At 51.5% G+C, this 5,877-nt stretch overlaps 2 non-coding genes across 2 annotated transcripts; one reads left to right on the top strand and one right to left on the bottom strand.

Annotated features, from left to right (window-relative positions):
• Nucleotides 1–278: 278 nt before the first annotated feature.
• Nucleotides 279–349, top strand: TRNAG-GCC (transfer RNA glycine (anticodon GCC)). The gene has a single exon. It is a non-coding gene; the product is annotated as a tRNA-Gly (tRNA).
• Nucleotides 350–657: 308 nt separating this feature from the next.
• On the bottom strand, nt 658–729 carry TRNAA-CGC (transfer RNA alanine (anticodon CGC)). Its single transcript has one exon. It is a non-coding gene; the product is annotated as a tRNA-Ala (tRNA).
• Nucleotides 730–5,877: the final 5,148 nt, after the last annotated feature.

The following is a 5,877-nucleotide window of genomic DNA, read 5'->3' as shown; positions in this document are numbered from 1 at the left end:
GTTTGCTACTTCCATTGCACACATTACCAGGCAATTTCCAGGACATTACACAAATCTTCATGTTTATTTATTATTTTTGCTATTTATTATTTTTGCATCTCAGAGACTATTTTATATAAACCTAATGTTATTTAGCAGAAGGTGGATTTAAAAAGTATAGTTTGTTTTTAAAAAAATATTGCAACATAAGAAATATAAATTCTGATCTGAAGTACAATTAAGAAATACACATCGGATACATTTTAATAGGATGTATTTGATCATGTGTTTATAGCAGTGCATTGGTGGTTCAGTGGTAGAATTCTCGCCTGCCACGCGGGAGGCCCGGGTTCGATTCCCGGCCAATGCAACTGGCCTTTTGCCCAGGACTAAATTCAATTTTAAAACTGTAATTAAAATCCACTCGTTCGCTCTGTTTTCACCGCTGTCTCCCTACAAGTGGCACCTCACCGCCAAAGACCAGACCTCACCAGAAATTTTTGCTACGATATTTTCAATATCCCCATTATTTGGCCTGGACTGGGAAGGACAGACACCAGCTCGGGGGCCGGCTCGGGGGGTTTGAGGGAGCCCGGAGGCAGCTGTGGGGGGAGCGGGGAACTGGATCAGCCCGGTGCTTGGAAACAATTATTTTTAATAAGGAAAAACAAAAGCGGCTGGAGATGCCGGGGATTGAACCCGGGACCTCACACATGCGAAGCGCGCGCTCTACCACTGAGCTACATCCCCCAGCTGTCCTCGTGAGTCCCGCCAGGCCTATGCATCGTTCCCAAGGCCTGGCTCGCCCTGCACCAGCACCAGGCTCCCCCTCCCCCGCCAGGCTCGTGCCTGGCCGCGGTTGCTGCGCTCGGCGCGCCCACAGCGTCGCTGCCCGCCCCCGTCAGCGCTCGCGGCAACGTCCCAGGCCAGGCGCGGGAACCGCCCGGGCGGCTCTGTCTGCAGCTGCGCCTTTGGCCCAGAGTCAGCGAGCCCCGCTCGGCCCCGGCGACCCCGCCGCTCCGGGGCTGCCCAGCGCTGCGGGCTCGGCGCTGGCGGGAGCCTTCCTAGGAGCGGGGCAGTGGCGCGAGTGGCCCCAACGGACCCTGGGGCAAGAAGAGGCGGGCGGGGGAAGCCCTTCCTGACTCTGAAATCCGTCCCCGCAACCTGCCACCAATCCCGTCCCCACAGCCTCAAGCCGGCCCCTCCAGCTCCCCACACCCCCTGGCCACCTGCCGCAGTCCAGACCCCCCCCCTAACCTGTGGCCACTGGCCCCAATCCTCCCAGTTTGGGTGACGGCTGACAGCTCGTGACCTCCCTGTAATAACCTCGCGACCCCCTGAGAGGTCCCGACCCCCAGTTTGAGAATCCCTGGGCTAGCTGGACCATTGGTCTGAGGCAGTATGGCCATTCCTATGTTCAGTCCAGCCTCTCCCAGTTTTCTACAGCGCTAATCTAACCGCCATCTTCCCTAGCTCCTGCCCAGCCCCTTAGCTCCAACCTAACTCCTCTCCAAATCCCCTGCCCCTGCAGATCCCCAGTTCCTGTCTAACTTTACTTCAGGTTTGGGTTGCCAACTCTGAAGCTATTCTGGGAGATTCCCAGACATTATGTAATGTCATTTTCTTAAAATATCCTATTAAAATCTCGCTTTCAATAGTCACTGGGAGATGGATGCCGATTCCGGGAGACTCCAGCCCCAGGCCAATCCTGGAGGGTTGGCAACCTTACTTCAGGTCCCTTACAGCCCTTCTCATTCCCTTCCAGTTCTGATCCAGCTCCTCCCCCAGCTCTCCCTCAACCCCCTTCCAGTTTCCTTCAGTCCCTAGCCTTCAACTTCCCCAGCTCTGATTAAGTCACCACTCCAGCCCTTTTTAGATCCTCTCCTGGCCCCCATTCCCTGATCCAGCCCCCTGCTCAATTTCAGGTCCCTACAATTCCCCTTCAGCTTTCCACCATAGAGCTTTTCTCTAATCCCCAGATGCTCTCCCCATTCTCCCAGCTCTGATCCAGACCCCCTGAGCGCCACTCCAACCCTGTTTCCCCACCCTCCAGCTCCAATCCAGCAGCCCTGCTCTATCCAGTTGTGCTCCAACTCCCTCACCCCAGCTCCCTCTTTTTCTTCCTTTCCCAGTTCCTCTCCCGCCCCATGCAAAATGGCTGATAGTTTTGCCTTGTGCTTTGTCTTGGGATGGGGGTGTACCTGTCCTGTCTTTACTTCGACACACACACACCGTGCATATCCCCCAGTACTGCAATCCCCCCCAAACCTTCTCCACTTGTCCTTGCCAGTTGCTCATGTCCAGTTGCTCATGGGGTTGTCCCAGCTAGAAGGACTCCCCATCCCAGGCACTCCCTGCCCCAGTAGGCCAGCAAGCACCGCTCTCCACAGTGACTTCTCTCCACTGCGGTGTAGCTCATCTTCTTCCAAATTGGCAATGGCATGGACAGGGATACATGTCTGCAGCTAGACCCAAGCTCCACTGTTAGCAGCCCCCTGCAGCATCAGCACAGACAGCACACTCACACCCCAATTGCTGGACGCCTGGTTCTATCCACTGGAGGTAATCCATACAAACAATCTGGTTACATCTCCCGGCAGTGGGTGCACAGGCTTCCCGATGCCTGCATCCCATCTACTATACTAGTTGGCAGTGCAATCCACTATATCTCCAGACATGAGACAGTACCCTCCACCCTTGTCCTTCTGGACTCCTGGGTTCTAAAACAAACTCATAACCTTGTGGGCCCTGGTGCAACTCCACCACTTGCACCATTGTAGCAACTGAGCATGGGCTTCAGCCTCTAAAGACCAGGTGTGCCTAAAGCTCTCTGGTTAAGTACCAAATAGCCTATGTTTCCCTTTGAGAAACTAGATCCTGAAAAATCCCTGCCAATATCAAAGAGTACTAGAGCATGTTGCACTAGAGGAGGCAGCCCAGACCAGCTCACCCCCAGGGAAGATTTGTTTCTTGTGGCATCCACAATGGCAAGAACTCGCTACTTCCTTTTACCCACACAGCCTTCAAAGTCATCCCAAGAATAAGGCACAGTACTGGGAGAGATGACCAGGGAAGAATCCTGCAGCTCTTAAAGAGTTTCCCTATTCTCTAGTCCAGAGCCTTGACCAATGGGTGGCCAAATGATTTTCCTCCCACTCCATGGTGTGGAAAGGAAGATGGAAGAAGGAAGTCAGAACTGTACACGGAGGGAAGAGCATTTGCCACCTGCTAGTGAGGTGAGATAAAATTGATGGCATTCACGGTCATGTTGTCCAAAAGCATAGTACACATTACAGCAAATCAATGGAATTAAAAGCATGCCTTGTGTAATCCTGTACTGTAACTAGGCTATGCCTATGCTTAAACCCCCACAGTGGCAGCAATGCAGCTGCACCTCTGTAGTGCTTCAGTGTAGACACTCATTACAGTGACAGGAGGGGTTCTCTGATCAGTGTAATTAATCTAAATGCCAGAGAGGCGGTAGCTAGGTCGATGGAAGAATTCTGCTTATGAGGGGAGGATGGAATGGGGAGCCCAGACAATGACCAAAGCATCGGATGATGGAGTGGCACATAGAGCCCTGGGCATGACAGGAATAGAGGAATAGAATAGGAATAGAGGAATGCAAGGAGCCCCTGTAGGCAATAAGCTTGGCCTACAGAAGTTACAAGTGTGAAACCTCCACTATACATCTGTGAGAGAGAGACCCCTCTAAGGCCTGATCTATACTGCGGGGATAAGGGGCGGTATCGATATAAGTTATGCAACTTCAGCTACGTGAATAACGTAGCTGAAGTCAACGTACTTAGATCTACTCACCGCGGTATCTTCACTGCGGTGAGTCGACAGCTGACACTCCCCCATTGATTCCGCCTGCGCCTCTCGCTCCGGTGGAGTACCAGAGTCGACGGAAGAGCACTCGGCGGTCGATTTATCGTGTCTAGACTATAATCTTTAACATACAAAAGGAAATGTTAATGTGGAAAACTTCATCCATCTCCCTCAATTTTCTTCTTTTTCTTTATTTGCCTTCTCCTCTTTCTGCTCCCCACATCTTCTTTAAAATGTACTGTTACGAAGGACACTGAATTAGAGTTCCTGAAACCACGCCAATTCAGTTCCTAAATCATAGTTATGTTAAGTGGAGCCCAGCTATTGGGAAAGGAAGCAGCAATTTTCCTTTGAAGGATTTCCTAGTGTAGAGTTAGCAAGGGCACTCTAGAATTAAATTACTACTTGCTTGTGAACCCAGAAACAACATTTAACAAGTGGCAAGGCTCCTTTTAACTTTAAAAATTTTTTAAAACTTTTTAAAAATAGTCAACTATAAGTGTATTTAAAATAAGAAAAAAAAGTTGTTTATAATATTTCCCTTACCATTTCCCTTATCTTTGTTATTGGTTTCATAATAGAAGGATTATGTTGCAGGAAACTCATACCATTGGATTTTTGCAAGGTTTTTGGTTGTTTATTTGTTTTTGTTTTTTTAAAGGAAGAAACAACCTAAGAGCTGAGAATGTTGTAAGAGAGCTTTTCTTCTAGCTGTTTTCTGTGAACTCACCTGAGGGGCCTAATCCAGTTGGCAGCCTCTGAATATGCCTGCCTGATCAGGCCCCACACACAATTTACGTAGCTGAACATCTGTCTTCCCTGTTTTATGACTTGCTCAGGGCTTAGGCGAGAGAGGGTCCCTGGGGCACCTAGAGTGGAGCAGCAGTGCACACACTCAGCTGCAAAAACCTAGGTGCCAAGTTGCCTACAGCAGGGGTTCTCACAGCAAATTTTTTGGTGGCCTCAGAGTCCAGCTACCAGCTCTCACTGATGGCCGCACTGACACTTTTTCCTAAAATACTTAATTAACTTTAGGAAAAACAGTTAAATATGGACAGATACACGTCCAAATCATTATAATTTATATTTGTAGAGTTTTTTGGCAGACTCAGAAGTAAAAATAATGCTGCCTTCCCCTTCGGGAGTGATATTTATATATTTGTTAATATCACAGCGCACTTAGTAGCTACCTGGGAGGCTAGAAAAAGTGATATTAACAAACATACAAGTATCACTTTTCACAGATAGCTAGTAAGTCTGCTGCGAAAAGTGATACTTGCGTGTTTGTTAATATCACTTTTCTCAGCAAGGCCCAGGACCGATTAAGCCCTGGATCGGGGAACTGAAGGGGGGGCAGCAGGGGCCAGAGGTGATGGTGGGATGGATGTGGGCCCAGGGAAGGCAGTGGGGCCCCGAGGCAAGGGTGGGGATGGATGCGGGGCTGTGGAAGGCAACGGGAGCCAGAGGCGATGGGGATGGGTGGTGAGTCCCACTGTTGCGTGGCCAGAGCCAGGATCTGGTGTCTGCTGCCATGTGGTTAGGGCCTCAGTGCCTGCTGTCAGAGCCCAGAGCTGGGGACAGGAACTGCGTGGTTGAAGCCAGGGATCGGAGCCTGCTGCCGTGCAGCCGCAGCTGTGGGGCAGCGCCTTGGGCCAATGCCTGCCACCACACGGCCAGAGCCTGGAGCTGGATGCCGGAGCCTGGGGCTGTGTGGCTAGAGCCAGGAGTCAGTGGCCGGCACTGTGACTGGAGCCAGTGCTCGCAGCTGCGCGGCCAGGGCCAGGGGTCAGCACCTGGGGCCAGGTCCCCCCACCACCAGGTGGCCAGAGCCTGGGAACAGAGCTGTGGGTTGATGCCTGCTGCCGTGCAGCTGGGGTAGAGGATCAGCGCCAGGTGCTGGGGCCACTGAGTAGGGATGTAAAAGTTTAACCGGTTAACAGATAAGCTTGATGCTTATCAGTTCCAGTTACCGATTAAACTCCGCTGCCCGCCCCCCGTGCACTTGGCATCCCAGCTGCCAGCCCGTGCGCCCGGGGCTCTGCTACTGGCCTGCTCACAGGGCTCGGC

Source organism: Eretmochelys imbricata, chromosome 11, assembly GCF_965152235.1.
Source record: "Eretmochelys imbricata isolate rEreImb1 chromosome 11, rEreImb1.hap1, whole genome shotgun sequence".
Lineage (NCBI taxonomy): Eukaryota > Metazoa > Chordata > Testudines > Cheloniidae > Eretmochelys > Eretmochelys imbricata.
This window is presented reverse-complemented; position numbering and strand designations above follow the sequence as displayed.